The 17,633-nt window shown below is 43.2% G+C and overlaps 1 protein-coding gene across 7 annotated transcripts in view; it reads left to right on the plus strand.

Moving 5' to 3' along the window:
* The window catches only part of LOC110990503 (uncharacterized), a 234,114-nt gene that overhangs the window by 158,210 nt on the left and 58,271 nt on the right, over positions 1 to 17,633 (plus strand). The gene's annotated exons all lie outside the window — the stretch shown is intronic.

The following is a 17,633-nucleotide window of genomic DNA, read 5'->3' on the forward strand; positions in this document are numbered from 1 at the left end:
CACCCTCTACAACCAAAAGAACATTCACAATCTTTGCAACCTTTACAACCTTTACAACTTTCAGAGCCTTTGCAATCTTTGCAACTGTTACAACTTTAACATTCTTTACAACCAAAATTTCAACAGTTTTCACATGTTTGACAAAAGTTACATGCAAAACATCCTTTCCATTAGATGCAACCTTTAGAAAATAAATTATTAGGTTTAGGTTAAGGGCTGGGCTCACTTGGTTTTTGCCCTGGTTTGTACTTTTGTCTTCGTTTCCTGTAAAGCATCTCGGTTTTTGGTTTGGCGGAAAGTATGATGATATTTTCAATTTTTTTCAATGAGAGCAAGAGGGTTTAAACTACTCTGCATGCCCACGGGACCTTGATCTGGGCACGCCTAGATCACCTTTTGACTCCTGCATCGCCTCTGGTCAGGGTTGTCTGATGTAAGTCACCTTGATTTAAATAACCAATTTAAATCTTGATTTAAATAAAATGATTTTTTGAAAAAAAAATCACTGATTTAAATCAATATGGCGAAGTGTTTCAATTTTTGATTTTTTTTTACTGATTGAAAATGTTTGCAGGTCTTGCACATTTTAAACAGCAAATCCCTTCTCTGTTGGCCTTCCAGTTCCTTCCGGTATTAAAGAAGTATGAATTTTGCACAAAATCTGGTTTTGCAAGATTTTATTTTCAATTCTGTCCACTTGTTTCAATTTGAATCAGCTTTTTGGATTCAGTAAGTGTATTTGATGCGAAGGATTGACAATCATGATTTAATTTTACTTCATTTAAATTTAAATCAGAGTTTAACCATAGAGGAAGGACACAGGAGTTAGAACTCTGGCACTTCAAAGTGCTCGATGAGCATTGCCGCCCCCGTCAGACAAACAGTAGTAAACATTCCAAAAATGCCTGATTACTGCCTGCTTAGTTATATTTGAGCAATATTTTGTGTGTTTTGTTTACAATTAACTGCAACTTGTCGCCGTGACCAGGAAATAGGGAGCAAAAAGTCTCTAACATTAGATCTACTTTTGCCGTTGTGAATAAACTTTTTCCTTTGATACACTGTTCCATTTATTTTGTCTTTCCAACACATCAGTTTTCAAAGTCTTTGTACAAATTTGGCTAAGACTGGCCAACATTTTGACTATCACTGGACAGTTAAGTTCATAACAAACAAAATGCACTATTTCATCACAAGGAGTGCTCGAGACATCTCATAAAACACCTTTTTTTTTACAAATGCCATAATATTAATGATTCAAATAAAACACAATATCTTATAAACAACTTGGCAATTCATTCCCAAAACTGCAAAAGAAAGCATTTGATAAGGGCAATGACTGCACATGAACACTAAGGGCAAGCATTAAATTTGATGTTGTTTTCAGGTCATACCAATCACCATCGATGGCATGAATATTCAACCTCCTATACTGCAGTGTACAACATTTTAAGGATGCAGATTACCAGTGAAAAATTGCAGCAATGAATATTGGGTACAAAGGGGACTTATGGTTGTGAAACAGGCGGTGTGTAGCAAGCGTTCGTTGCGCTCTAAATATGGACATACCAGACATGCCAGAAAGCGGTAATTGGTCAGATGTTATAGCCCGGGCAGTTCAAATTCCTTCTATGTCCTTCCTCCATGCTTTAACGTGGTAAAATATCAGTGTACATCAACCTTTTACATCTCTGCAAGTATACATGTATTTTATTGAGATTAGAAATGTTAGTCCTTAACGTTGCCCTTAGTAAAGTGATTTTTAATCCAGCTTAAGTCACTGCTCTGTGGAGCTGGATCACGAACAAAATGAGATTGCTTTTTGCCCACAGAGCAAGGTAAAATTTTGTACAGGTACACATGTACATGTAGCATGTTGTTCACTGCATGTTTCTCACTCATTAGTCATTTGATGCATGTATAAGTATCCTATTCTTATCAAATTCTTGCAAACTCTACTTTTGTCAAAACCTAACAGTTCGGTTTAAAACCTGGTATGCACTTTATCCCTGGTATACATGTATGTGCATGTACTTGTCTCTGAAGGAAGTGTCTTCTCTGCCGATACATGTACTGGTAGGTGTTATTCTGCATGCTATTCATCAAGGCTAAGACATGGTGGTTTGTGAATTTAATCAAATTACTTGATTTAAATTTCTTAATTTAAATCCAAATTTGTTTAATTTTATCACAAAACAATAAGGCGAATAAGGCACTGCCCTATCCCCGACCGGGCGACCAGCATTGTTCTCCAAAAAGAAGGAAGTTGATTCCATCAGTGCCCTCACTCTATCTGATTGCCGCCTCTGTCTTCTTCAGCAAAACATGATTCAAGTGCTCGGCCTGCCGTTAGCCGCTTCACCGGAGGAAGACATCAGCCACAACTTGTTTAAATGACATAGCATGACTGGAATCTTCCAGGCCAATTGTTCCCAAACTCCTGGTTGATCATTCATGCGTTGAGATATTCTAGTCTCTAGCCAGAACTTGGCACACGTCCGAGTCCACTCCAGCCTGACAGTCCTCCACTCAACTAGCCACTAATCTACTGGCACCCTCGACTCTTGACTATAGCACGGCCTTACTTCAGTTGAAGCAAAGTCACCATGGTCTTTGGTTGAAGATGACACCAATTTTATTGGCATCCTCACCACCTATGACATATTCCAGATTCCGGATTCTCCCTCAGCCACCCTTCCAGAGGGATACATCGACCATGCCCGTGCCAGTCAACCGACTCCCCCCCCCCATCTTGAGATGCTCTTGCTACGGGGCTCCCATTCATGAAGTATAGGCTCTTTGCCTTAGCGGACCGCTCCCTCTTGTAAGGTCGGAGCAACCCCGGACAACCTCTCCTTGTCGCCTTCCCTTTATCTAGGGCCTTCAAGCAGAACGTCTTGGAGACAACTACTGTGTTGAACACAGTGGAACACTGTTATAACAGTGCTTTGGGGAAATTTACTCTCAGGGAAGGGGGTCCTGATTCAGTCTGACAATGCAGCTGTTTCCATTGTTAAGAGTCAGTCATCCAAATACTTGAAGATAATGAAGTTTGTGAGATGCTTTGTATTACAGTGTCTCAGTGACAACATCCTGTTCAAAGCTAAGCACATTTCAGGTTCCAAAAATGAAATTGTCGATGCCCTGTCCCGCTTGCAGATGCCTCTGTTCAAGGCACTAGCCCTCGGAGCGGCCAGCTGCAGCTCCAAAGTCCCACCAGCCTTATGGAGTCTCTAAAACCAGAAACAATTTGCCTGCTTGGGGCCTCATTTTCCGAGAGTACACGGGCAGCAAACAGCACAGGGATAGTGCAGTTTCAACAATTCAGGTGCCAAGCCACGCTCCCATTTTTGTGGCCAGCTCCAAGTAGCCACGTTATGGCTTTCGTTTCCTATCTGTCAATGGAAGGGTTTGCCCCTTCCATGATGGGTTGCAGCGGTTTCTTATGTCCATAAACTGAACAATTGGGCAGATGCTACAGCCAGTTTCCTTGTTTGCAAGCTTAAGGAGGGATACTGCAGATTAACCCACAAATCTGACAACAAACGGCCCATCACACTTGAACTACTTGGGAAATTATACAATATCCTCAGCGTCACCACGGCGTTCTTTGATGAGGCAGCACTCTTTCAAGCTGCCTTCTTACTCACCTTCTTTGGGTTCCTGCAAGTGGGGAAATTCACAGCATCCACTAAGGCTGCAGATTGCTCACAGATTTTAAGTCACAGTGATATTTCCTTTGTGGGCGAAAGTCAGGCGGTCATGGTTGTAAAACTTCGTTTCTCAAAAACAGACCAAAGGGGGGATTCAGTGGTTTTGCACTTTCATAGGCAGCGCAACTCCACAATGTGCCCAGTGAATCCTATCATGGAGTACTTGCAGGTGCGTCCACCAATTCCAGGCCCACTGTTCGTTCACTTTGATGGTTCCCCCCTCACTGCTTACCAATTCAATAGCATGGAAATCACAAGCAGTCAGTCTATACACCCAAGAAAGTCTAGCCTTCAGCCATGCACAGGCCAGCAGTGCTATCTTCCCCTTTTGTTTTTTTGTTTTGTTTTTATATACCCTGCCAGTCAACCCTCCTTTCCTTTCCACACACCTGCCAGTCGCTTGTTATTGGCTGTCTTTTGTTCAATCTGTTTCAGGTGTTGGGCTCATCTGGGTTGTGGGGGACGGTATAGTTTTCAGAGCAGGCCAAAGCCCACATGGACGGTCAGCTGGATCTATTACTCGGCTTGGAACTCGTGGGGCTGGAATCTCAGCGCTTGTCCCCTCCATCCGTAGCTATCTAAAGCGCGGCCCTGCACCTGGTACCTTCATTATCCATATGGGCACCAATGATATTTTCTCCACGCCACTTAGAGTAATTGGAGAAAGGTTGGAGGAGTGCCTTCAAAACATCAGACGTACACTACCAGATGTCAGAATTATTTGGTCTGATATTCTTCTCAGGATCTTTTACAACGGGGAATTGCACCCAGTTGTGGGCCGTAAGGCCATGTACGGTATGCTCTTAACAAATATGCACACAGGCTATGTAGCCAGCTAGCAAACGCTCATACAATTAGTAATCTACACAACATCCACCCAAGCCAACAATCAGTGCATTGGCGGGATGACCTCCATCTATCCGCACCAGGGAACAAATATTTTGTGTGAACCTGTACTTGACCTTGGCCTTTTTTGAGGCCAACCCAGATGCCCTCCTCTTTCCTTCGACTACATCCTATGTGCTTTATACCTCTCAACCCAAGCCTATTCATGAGTTGTTTCAGACCAAAGCCTCACAGTACATCGTGTATTAGTTGCTTATTTATCCACGGGGGGGGGGGATTGGCAAGTTCTCGCATTGGGAATTTGTTTGGCATAGAGTGCCAAGTTGGAGCGGGGTGTCTCTGCCCAATCCCTGGCCTGGAGGACATCTTCCTCGGGCTTACCCCCTCGTACCTTGAGGGGGGTGGGATGGGTGGGGGACCCGTCTGTTGATGGGGGCACCTGTTATATATCCTGCACAGGATAGTTGCGCACTTTCTTGCCTATGCTTCAACAGAGCATGGGATGCGATGCTCTGTTACTTAATCTCTACCTGGGAATATTAATCATTTGGGGTGCAGTAAAACCACTATATGCATGTTTCTTGTTATTGGGTGATAGTTAAACCCACTATATGCATGTTTCTTGTTTTATGTAATACCAGTTGTTAGCATAATCGTGCCGGACGCCTTTTCTGCAGGGAGAGTTGGCATGATCTTGCCAAATGCCATACTTAGCCCCCTCCTGATCCTATGTATATGTATATTGTTATGTCCCGCTAATTAGGACAAAGTACACGCTAGTGGAATAATTAAGACGTCCACTCCATCAATTGATCTGCGATTGTGAGGTGTCTTCGTTTAATTCTCGAAACTGGTCCGACCCAACTTTCAATGCTCTAATCCGCGCATGTGCGTGTGACGATGTATGAATATTGATAGACACAGTGACTATGTACACGCATACATACATACATAATATTCCTCCCCCTTTAGCTGAAGTACCCCGAGAAAACTGCTCTATTACGTACATGTATTTTGCTGGTTACTTCCTAACAATTGGGAAGTAATATAAGACTTTGAACAAACTCCAAGAGGTACAGTATAATGGTCAGTTTCCTCACTAACAGTCCATGAATCAAACACGTTTTTACTTGTGGAGCCGCAGACCCATTATTATCTTCTTGTACCATGGTCATTAAAGAACTATGCAAACAAGTCAAACTATAGTGAAACCAGGAACATCAACTCTACTTTTTGGAATATAACTAGGGAAAAAAAACGTTTTGCAATTTTTTTAATTAAAAAAAAAACACTCTTGTTCTGGTTTACACGACTCTACTTTGACTGTTAATACATGTAAAACAATCTACCTTAATACACTCACTTTCAGACTACAAGTGTCATTCTACTGCTAACCTATGGTTATATATCAGGCATTAAAGAACACTCAAATATTCTACGTACGTAATTATGGTTTGGTCATAATGTAATCAGCAAACTTCCTAGGAAGGTTTTTTGGTCGCTCCAACACTCTAGTGGGTTGGGCTGGTTCAGTGTGAGGTTGAACCTTCCCTGGGCTAGACAACTCTTTGGGCTCCGAGTTGCTTGGGACTACTACTTCGGTAGTTACCGGCGGTTGTGTCACTTCCAATGGTAGTGGCTCTGGGAGGTTGCTTGGCTGTGTCAATGCTTCTGGCGTATACTCAAGTGGTTTGTCAACTGTCTCCCTCATGTGTTTGGGTACAGGCTGCTGAACTGGCTTAGCAATACATCGTCTGACCATACGACCATCAGACAAGCGAACTTCATAAACCGACGATGCCAGCACTCTGACAACTTCACCATACAACCAGGTTGGTCCAGAACCAAAGTTCTTGACTAGAACAGTATCGGCTGGTTGTAACTCTCTAACCTTAGAGCTTCGTGACTGCTGCATTCGAGCTTGTTGCATTTTTACTCGTCTACCAAAGTTAGGCTTCAGCTGATCTAGCTTGGTTCAAATTTGTCGTCGATAGAGCAACTCACTGGGACTTTTCCCAGTTGTCGACTGAAGTCACTCTGTAGCACAACAGGAACTGCTGGAGTCGCAACTCCAAATCTCCACTTCGGATTTTCTTTACTCCAACCTTTACAGTTTGAACGGCTCTCTCGGCCAATCCATTGCTCGATGGATGTTTTGGGGCTGTCTGCGGATGTTCCACTCCATTCTGGCTCAGGAACTGGCTGAATTCATCTGACATGAACTGCATTCCGTTGTCTGTGACCACTGTCTCTGGTATTCCATGAGTAGAAAACAGCCTTCGCAACACCCTCACTGTTGTGGCTGTGGTGGAGTTACCCACATGGATGGCCTCAATCCATTTGCTGAATGCATCAACTACTATCAGGACATCCTGACCGCTGATGGAGGCATAATCCAGATGTAACCTGGACCAGGGCTTGTCAGGAATCTCCCATGGATGCAGTGTAGTTGGGGGTGGCATCTTTTGGTGCTCTTGGCAATTTTGGCAGCTTTGCACTTTGTGCTCGATCATTCTGTCAATTGCTGGCCACCACATGAATGAACGGGCCAGTGCCTTCATCTTAACGATGCCGGGATGTGTTGCATGGAGCTCTCGAAGAAGACGAAGGCGTAGAGCAGACTGTTCTGGTATGACGACCCTTTGCACCCAAAGGATTACACCATCCTCAAGAGACAACTCTTCTTTCTTGGCTACAAATGGGGCAAACTCGTTTCCGAGATTCTTCTTCTCAGGCCAACCCTGCTGTAGGTAGTTCCTCACTCTGGACAACACTTGGTCCTTGCCCGTTAGACGCAGTATTTCTTCTGCAGTCACTGTTTGAGTATCTACATCTTCAATTAGGTTGATTCGGCATTTGTCAGACCCTCCTACCATCTCATCTGAGTGCCAGGCTTCTCCACTTCCTGTTACAGGTAAGCGTGAAAGGGCATCCGCATTTTGATGCTTTTTACCCTCCTTATGGATTATGTCGTACTCATATGCTGAGAGTATCATGTGCCATCTGGTGGTGCGAGCGGAGGCCATCGGACTTGAAGGTTTCTTATCACCGAACAAGGCCACCAAAGGTTTATGGTCAGTGACTATGCTGAAGTGCCTCCCTTGGAGGTACTTATGAAACTTCTTCAGCCCGAATATGATGCCTAGTCCCTCTTTCTCATACTGGGCATAATTCTTCTCACTGGAAGTCAAAGTCCTGGGGGCGAAGGAGATGGGCCTCTCACTCCCATCTGGCAAAACGTGACTGATCACTGCACCGAGGCCATAGGAGCTGGCGTCCGTCTGCAGTAACAGTGGCTTCTCTGGATCAAAGTGGACCAGGACCGTGTCACTTTGAAGCAACTTCTTTGATTCCTGGAAGGCATCCTCTTGTCGAGGCCCCCACATAAACTTCGGATCTTCTTAGAAAAGTGGCTGCTCCTCTACTGGCTGTACCTTTGCCTGGTACCCTTTCAGCTTACCAAGTACCGTGGTATTGAACACTTCATCATGGGCTTGCAGTATGTCCTTCAATTGGGCTTCGGTATCCATGTCAACTGCATTCAGTCTTGAGCTGCTTGGCGGCTTGGCTTGAAGGACATTGGCCAATGCTGATGGGAAGCATTCTATCCACTCCCGTCCCAAGAGGCTTATTCCATTCTGCATGACAAGGAGTGGCAAAGGCTTTGTCGGGTGTGACGACAAATGCTTCACCTTTACTATGGCCTCACCGACGATTGGAACTCTATCACCGGTGTATGTTGTCAAACGGGGATTGCAAGGCTGAATTTCATCAGGATTCCTGATTCGGGTAAATGTCCCCAATGACACAATGGACCACGGGCTTCCGGTGTCAAGCTCCATGTTGATTTCCTTACCGTTGACATTCATGGTCACATTATAGGGTTTACACTTCAGTAGCTGAACCGCTGGCACGTCCATGTGACTCAATATTGTGGCTGCGGCTTCATCCTCCCGGTGTTCCTCATCTTCTAGGTGATGAGCATTCGGCCCTTTCCGCTGTTGGCGCAGATTAAACTCTTGCACCTTGTCACACTGGCTCTTTGTGTTACCCGTACAATGGCACTTGTGGCATTTTCTGATTTAAATGAGCATGCATCTGAGGTATGTGTTGCACCACAACGCCAACACTTCTGCTGGTTGAAGCTTCGGCTGGCCACTTTAGCACTGTCATTAGACTGACGATTGCCTTTGGCACCGCTTGCTAGTTTACGGGCAAACTTCGGCTTTGGTTTCAGTGAAAACTGCATTTTGTTGACCTTTGGATCTGCCGGCTGACTCTCTGGTTGGCTAATTTCCTTAATCTTCTCCACAACCTTATTGGACTCCAGCCAAGCCTCAAGTAATTTGATCCATTCTTCAATCTGGCTAGAATCAAAAGCAGGTACAACACCTATTACACCGCTTACTGTACTGGCCATATTGCCCAATGATACCCAGTCAAACGCAACTTGACACAATATATGGCAACTAAATACAGTTTGGGCAGTAATCAAACAACACCGTTACAATATAGCCAAATGCTTTGTAGCAACTACCACTTACATACAATATGTGGCAACTAGCCTGGGCAGTAAACCGACAACACCATTACCATATAGTGAAACTGATTTCACAATTAACACTGGCATAAAACGTGTGGTAACTAGTTTGGGCAGTAACCAAACAACACCATTACTACACAGTAAAACTGATTTGTAACATGTTTGTCATAGCAATAACAAAACCAGGTAACAGAACAGCAAACTTGTACACTGAATATTTCTAAAATGTAGGCCACAAATACAATTTGAAATCAAGCCAGCAACTTTTTACCGACTTGGCAATGAATCAATGCAACGGTGACTTTGTTTCCAGGTAGGCCTATGGTTTAGGAAAATTCAATACAACAATACTCACAACAATAAGCCCATAAAGTGATAGTTAATGTTCATAAAGTTCGGCGATCACGTACCATCGACATGTCCCACGATTCATTAAAAATGATTAAGCATGTTAATTTCAAGTCCGCAATCCTATCAACTGTTTAATGAGTCCGCGGAGCATCGGCAAGGTGGGGTTGACGCTGACAACACTGAGCGGTGCGGTGCTAGACGGGGAAATGGTTCCTGAGGAATCCAACGGGCATTGTCCACGCTTCTGCCAGCGACAAACTGGGCGGTGTAGCACTGCACGGGGGGCAAGGCTTCGTGAGTGAAGTCCGATCAGATGAATGGGGCGTACCGATGGGCGATCGGCGATGGTGGACTGGTCTTGGACTGGTAAAGCCAAGTCCTGTCAAAGCGTTGCATAAATCCTTGGCCAGTTCTGGGCGAAACTTTACGATCCCCGCTTTTATCAGCTGACACTCCAAAACAACTCCACTGTCTGGGGCTGCGTTACTAAGGCGACAAGTTCCCTGGCTCTGGACCACCACTGCACTCCATTCACTGCACTCGGCAGCTGTTGCAGGGTGTGGCGCGATCTCTCCAACTCAAATGGCTCTTCCCGCTGTTGTGCTTATTGCTCTGGCACTGAAAAGTGCACGCGTAAAGATCTCGCACATGTACATGCAATTGACGTGTAGCGCGCCCAGTCAATGGAACAGCTCTCCGCTAAAAGTTGTTACACTTCAAGCACTTACGGCAACTAACTGTCTGGCGTGCTTGTGGTAGTGTAGTGGCGTGGTGGGGCATGGCACGACGGATGCTCATTCTAACGCGTGTACATTGCGTACACGAACAATGGCGTGAATAGTCTAGTGTGGGCCTGGCCGACACTGCCGACAAATTATCCACATGTTCTCGGTGATCTCCAAGGTGAGACCTACCGAACTTGGCTGTATCCCATCCTCGTCGCCAGAAATTGTTATGTCCCGCTAATTAGGACAAAGTACGCGCTAGTGGAATAATTAAGACGTCCATTCCATCAGTTGATCTGCGATTGTGAGGTGTCTTTGTTTAATTCTCAAAACTGGTCCGACCCAACTTTCAATGCTCTAATCCACGCATTTTCGTGTGACAATGGATGAATATTGATAGACACAGTGACTACGTACACGCATACATACATACATATATACATAATATATATGTAATTATTGACAATGTAAAGGTCTGATCATTATAAGCTCAGCAAGAACTACATGTAAGTGTAACACAAGTGTTTTGTTAATACCAGTTGAGCAAATTTCGCTATTAGTTGAGTAAATTTTGCTGTTAATCGATCGAGTAAGGTCTGACTGTTATAAGCCCAGTTAAACTAAGTGTAATTCAAGCGTTTGTTACCATTAAGTAAGGCTTTGTCATTGTCGTATAATCTGGGCACCATTTTAACTTTGGACAGATCAGGGCTTAGCAATAAAGCTCGGCGGGGTACTGAGGCAACTGGCAGAAATTGTTGTTCGTGTCGGTCCTTCCTCCATGGCCAACAGATTTTATCATTGTGTTATCTGCATCAATAGTCAGGCTTTGGCTCCAGCAAATGCTCCTGCAAGTGCCATAACAGAATCTTGTATTAACAGTGCTCTTATTAACAAGGTTCAACTTTATCTACAACTCATAACTACAGGCGAGAGCCCTAGCTGCCATACACATTGGTTTCAAAATTGGTTAAGAACATGACATTCCATCACCTTTTGTATGATATGATTATCCAGTGTCCCCTTGTTAGGAAATTGGTCTGGTTATAAGACCTAAGGTAGGTTCTCTAGATGCTTTCCGATCCTTTTTTTGAACCCTAAATAATTCCTGCCTTACATACACCCTTGTCAGGTTGGCCTTTCTCCTGAAAATAGTTATGTCCTGAGGAGGCAGCAAGCTATAGGCTCTCCCCATTGCCGAAGGCTATCTATGTTGGGAGCCGCATGGTGTTCACCTCATTCCTTCGATCGCCTTCCTGACGGAATCAGACTCCCTCACCTGATCCGTCTGATATCTTTACGCTCTTCGCCTCCTTACATCCTGTTTCTATTGCAAACATTTGCAAAACTGCATGTCGGAAGTCTCCTTCTACCTCTTGCAACTTGAGGGATGTCCTGCAGACTGACATCACAATTGGCAGGACAATCCTGCTGTCTGCAGCGCAGAGGTCAAAGAGACCTCCTGAAAGACGAACAACAAGTCATTATGAAGTTCCTTTACCATTTCTTAAATTTTTACATTCCTCCATGTGTATATGTAAAAGTGTATTCTCGGCATTGGATGTGTCATCGCCAACCCCCCGCCTAGACCAGTGCTGCTCTGCATATGTAGTGACTGCTTTGGTAGGTAAAGCACTGTAGACTCCTTCCCCACATTAAGTGTGGGTCGGTTCTACTCGAGAATACCTACCCAAACAATCCTCTCCCTCCTGTCCTCCCCACTTTGGCTCTGACCTTTTGAGTCACTTTTGAAAAGGACAATCATGGCGGCCAAGCTACACTGCATTGTGGGATGTCAGGGTGCACCACGGGTGATCAAATCTTTTCAGCGAATGAATAATACACACATGGGAAATTTGCATATGTAGTGACTCTTTGGGTAGGTATTCTCTAGTAGACCCGACCCACACTTAATGGGGAAGGAATTTAAGTCCTGAATTCAGTGAAGAACGAGTAACGTTCAGCAAGTGCTCGCACAGTCACTTTATACACGTATTCTCAGCAGGATCCTCTGGAACAATATTGTTTATAGAACCATATTCAAAAAAAGAGAAAAAGCCAAGATCATTTTGGAATTTTGTATGTAAATTTTTAGAAGAGGGAGTTTCTTTCACAAGAACTGAGACATGAGGAGGATATGCTGCTTTGCGATGCTGCACACAGAACATTTGACAACACTCCAATCCTGAGGCATGTCAGGAAGGACTGTCCTTCACAGCTCACTGGCAGATTTCTGGCGATTTCCTTTCATATAAACAGAAATTGAAAGGTGATTTGAGACATTCCTGACACCCCCCCTAAAAAAATTAAGTTGACTGGGCATGAAAGGCATGATCTTAAAAATTATCGAGAATATCTCTATTTATTTTGCAATACTAAAACACTAAAACCCTGCATTATTGTGGGCCTTCACTCTGTGACAAAAAAGTAAAATAAACTCTAATAGGCCATTCAAAATTAATACAAAGCAAGCCAAAAAAAGGTATTTTTCAAATTGTTTCTCAATTGTTTAAAAAGCATGAGATCAGTATTGGAGTAGAAACTTTCTTTGATAAAATGCTGTCCAGTTTGGCCATTCAGCCGAGAACCGTGAAAAATATTGAGCCACTAATTCACACTTTCTAGTGGTGATTTCTTGGGACACGAACACCATCTGCAAGAGTTTGTTCCAACTAATCACTACTGCAACCCTTGGGCACTAATCAAATGTGCTGCACTGAAATTATTGGATATTTTTGACAAAAATATCAAAGATCGAAGCAGTGCTAGTCTTTCCATAGAGCTATTAAACACAAGGAAGTAGAACGAACTCCCTACAGACTGTAATCTGTTTAACGCCCCGGTAGGCTCCATAGACGGTAGGCTCCAGTTACTGGCCCCAGTGTTGAAGACCCTAGTTTCTTCCTACATTCTTACGTCAGAAAAATTAATTTCTTTTCTGATTCTTCCTCATGTAATAAACAAAAAATGCACCAAAGACAGGAGAAAAAAAGACAAAGAACAAAATTGTTTTCATTGGTGAACAGTTGGTCTGGTCATGCAGTGAACCTCAACACTGACTTTAATAACTTAAATTCATGCGCTCTTCTCTCCGACAGTTGACGTCAACTAGGTTCCTAGTTACAAGCCTGATGTACAATACACTTCAATTCTAATTTATCTGAATTAGATTAAATATTAAACTGGACATTAAATTATTCAGCTCATATGAATAGGACCTCAACACTGACATCGATAACTTAACTTCATGTGCTACTTCTCTCTTCGACAGTTGACTTCAAAACTTAGGTACTTTAGTTGTTTAAGCTGCAAGTCTGATATAAATATACTTCAGTTTGAATTTCTCTGAATTAGTTAAATTTTTGAACTTGTCGTTAAATACTTCGGCCTCAATTAACAAGATTGCTCTACGGTCATTAAGCTTTTTAACAGTGTTAATAATGTATCACAGCATTGAATAAAAGTGCTTCTTTTATTACATATTTGATTAAAGAATGTATGGTTCTAATGCATGTTTTATTAATTTATAAATGAGAAACCGGGCCTGGATTACTTTCCAAGTGTCGTAGCAATATTTTGTTAATGATTGCATTTAAACTCCAAGTGACTTGGATGGGAGCAAGGAGGTTAAAGTATCAGCTTTGAGGTACGTGTTACGTGCACTCTCTATTATCCACCTGCCTTGTTTTGATATAAGCAATGGCGGAACTTGGGCATTAAAAACAGCAGATGCGCCCCCTGATCTCAAGCTATGCAGGCTATAATTAGAAATGTTTGGAACGAGGGGTTTTAGTGTGTCCAACACTATTTTTTGAGTACGGGTGTAACTCAGTGGGTGAGAGGTTGGAATGAGGCCTGTGTAGTTTCTTGTAAGCCAACGAACTACTGATAGTTGAGAGTCTGGCAGATTGCCAAGTGCAGCATGTATTGCTCTGCTATTGCCACCGGGCAGGTGGGTTTGGCTGATCTAGCTATTATAATGTCTGCACCCTGCCGGAATTGGTCCAGTTTGGAAGATGGATAAAGAATAACGAGTCTGTCTGTCTGCACTCCCCCAGTACTGAATCGGTTCGGGAAATTATTTTTGAGTATATGGAGTGGGAGAATCATGGAACGGCAAAGGTTGACTGCATGACCGAGAATGGGCTGAAAGCCTGTGCTTGGCTATGTATACATTCGATGAATATGTAATAAAGAATGTGAATTATTCTAGAGGTACAGTACTCTCGCACCTGTCATGCAAAAATGAAAGAAAATTCCACTTTCTTTCTACATTCTTATGTCAGAAAATTCATTTTCTAATTCTTCCTCGTGTAATAAACATAAATGCAACAAAGACAGGAGAAAGAAAGACAAAGAGCATGACCATTTTCATTGGTGAACAGTTGGTCTGGTCATGCTGTGAACCTTGACACTGAGATGACACTGAGAGACTTTGCAGGCTTCAGTAACGGGTATGGAAGGCACACCAATCGGCCATTTCAGTAGCTCGCAAATCGGCTTGTTTCTTAGGCCGGCAAGTGGCCTGTACTGAACAGTAGCAGATGACCGTAGACATAGGCAAAAAGCATATCAGTGCCAAAAAAGGATATCAAAATGGTCACTCGCACACAATCCTTACAGCAACCAAGACTGGAGGAACAAAAGCCTTTGATTATGGATCTCAGAGGTGCAAAATGGTCAATTCACAATGCTCATGACAAAAAGTTGGCGTTTGATTGAAAACCGAGTTTGAAGTTGAAGGAGGAGGGGTGAAACTGATGTTTAATAAATGCCAATCATGAATGGCACGATTGAAATGCTTGCCGTCCGAACAAATTGAGGGCCAAATGTATGCTGAACGCAAAATCCATTTTGTAACGATGAGAGTACCTTTACCGTTACACAATGATAAGTGGTTCAGTGTGTGTGCAAGTGAAATAGGAGGGCACATGTAATTGTTTTCGTCAGACCAATTTAACAAAAGGCATCCACACCTGCCGAACCGCTATACCAAAACCTGGAGTTGAACTTTTCCACCTTAAAATTAGTAGGGGAAGCAAATCGATCCCAAGTATGTTGGCCACAGGCCGTTGATCAGGTCAAAGGATGCTTGGTCGATGGACCAGTCATCAAAATCGAACACTCTGCTAGTACTATCAACGATGCTATTGCTATTGCAAGGTATCCATTCTGGTAAGATAACCATGTTGTGCTTCAAAGTGAAAACTTGGCAAGGGCAAAGCCTGTAAGTCTGGCTTTGAGCTACCGTTGGTGAGAATGCGTGAAACGTTAGTGCTGTGAGTGTACCACCTGATTTTTTGTTGGGAAAACTCATCTCTAAGTTCTAACAATTTTTTGAAGACTGCGGCTAACTCTTGTCAAGTTGAACTGCGCACTTTCTCAGACCAAGACCAGAGGTGTGTGCTGGTGTCCAGTCAAAAATCTGTTCAAGACTTTGAAATTAGATTGCCAAAATGTCAGTTTGGTGACAACAGGCTCGGAAATAATGACTGGATCATCCCATAGAGTTCTGTTCTCGCGCAGTACATGGCATGCGTTATTAAATAGGCAATGGGGCCCAGTGCAAGGGACATAGAGACAAGTTGTCCAGTAACTCTAGCAAGAGACCTAGCTGGTGTTGGGATAGAACTCGTCTGGGCAGTAAGAATGTTTTCCATGGATGACTGCAGTTTGATTATTTTAGACTAAGGGGCAGAAAATGTCAAGGAATTGGAATCAAGTGTGAGGCCGAGATATTTGATCGAGGTCTGTGGCTGCCAAACACATTTGGTTTTACTTGGAACAAAGTCACCGTGAATAAGAAAATCTTTGACGATCGCCGAGTTATGCCATGCAGATTTGGTAATCTGTGGATATCACTAGACCATCGTCAATATACATGAAGCACAAGATGCCAAGTGTGCAGCAACAGTACAAAAGAGGTCTGCTGACCTTGGTGAACAAGTAGCATGCGCTGGACAAGCCCAATGGAAGAATGGGGAAGACATAGTATCTGATGTCATACTGGCAAGGTTTCCATGAGAACCAAAGATAGTTTTGGTGTGCCGGAAATATGTCTAAATGATGATACCTGGACTCCAAGTCAAAACTGAAATAGTGCTGGTTGTGGTCTAGGACTTGCGAGATGTGCTTGAGGTCCTCGTATTTGAACTTGGTTTTTAGCACGAATTTGTTTGGATGACAGAGGTCAAGAATGAGCCTTAGTTTAGTTCTTTTCCCTATTGCGACGGTAAGGGGATTGCAGCAATACGGAGGGTGTTTGACCTGAATGATACAGGGTTTCGCAAGGAGTTCAGCAATTGCAGACTCGACAAATTCAGGGTGCTCTAAACTCGATCTATTGTTCGTCGCAAAAAATGGCAGACTGGAAAATTAAGTCCGCGATTGGAACAGCCGATTCAAAGACCTGTGTGTACCGGAGAGCCCGGCTAAACCGCAACACGGAACGGCATGTTCATTAATATCGGCTATTATGCTATATAATCTGAATTTGGAACTCCTGATGTCAATGATTGGGTAGTTCAGTGATGATTGTAGGCCTGTGCAACTAGTCAAATGTACGTGCCCACATCTACACAGTGGAGAAATTTGTACACACCGAGCTTGGCTAGTCGGTTCGCACACATTACACAACTTGACAGTCGCAAGCGACCACTATCTTGTCTCTTTTCTCCATGGTACGGACTAGTCGAGTTGTGTGGGCCTAGTGCCAGTGGGCCTAGTGCCAGTGCATTACAGCAACGACATACGGCATGATTGCACTGAGCATGGCGCAAACATGATCCTTCTTATTTTTATTCATGACCAGGGCCATGCATCTGGGCTTTAAGTTTTGGGATTTTTGCATTTTATGCATGTCTGTGGAATAAACAAAAGGATTTGCAATGAATGCACACACCGTGATAGAGTCTTCTTTATTTGTCAAAAATTTTATTTTACAAATCAGCGTTTAATTTTGTTGTGTGATTCCAAAACGTTCCCTGTAATTCCTCTGCCATTGAAAGGCTGATTTGTAGAACTGTGCGGTGCCAGGTTGAATTGATTCATCAAAATAGGGAAAAGTAATTGTTTTCTGTATTTAGTTTTTAACGTGTACAAATTTGTGACATACAAAAGTTTTGTTTGCATATGGTAAATTACTTTCTGTGCAAAGTAATTAAAAATGTTTTATTTGTTTAAAGCTTTCCTGACGATGTTTATATAGAAATAGGGTTTCATACCTTCCCTTGAAGAAGATGGAAGTGTTCAAGTCATGTGAACGTGCATGACCAACCAGGACGCACCTCGTACGTCTACATGCATTATGCATGTTTGTGAACCATTAGCATTCAGGTGACCTACTCACATGCTCAATAAGGGCACAATTTCACGCCAAAGGTTTCGTATACGGGAGGTTATTTTACTTCACACCAATAACGATGCCGTAAAGCATTTGATGCTATAAAATTCACC

The sequence above is a fragment of the Acanthaster planci genome, linkage group LG05, assembly GCF_054643075.1.
Source record: "Acanthaster planci isolate LZ-2023a linkage group LG05, COTS_SCS, whole genome shotgun sequence".
NCBI lineage: Eukaryota > Metazoa > Echinodermata > Asteroidea > Valvatida > Acanthasteridae > Acanthaster > Acanthaster planci.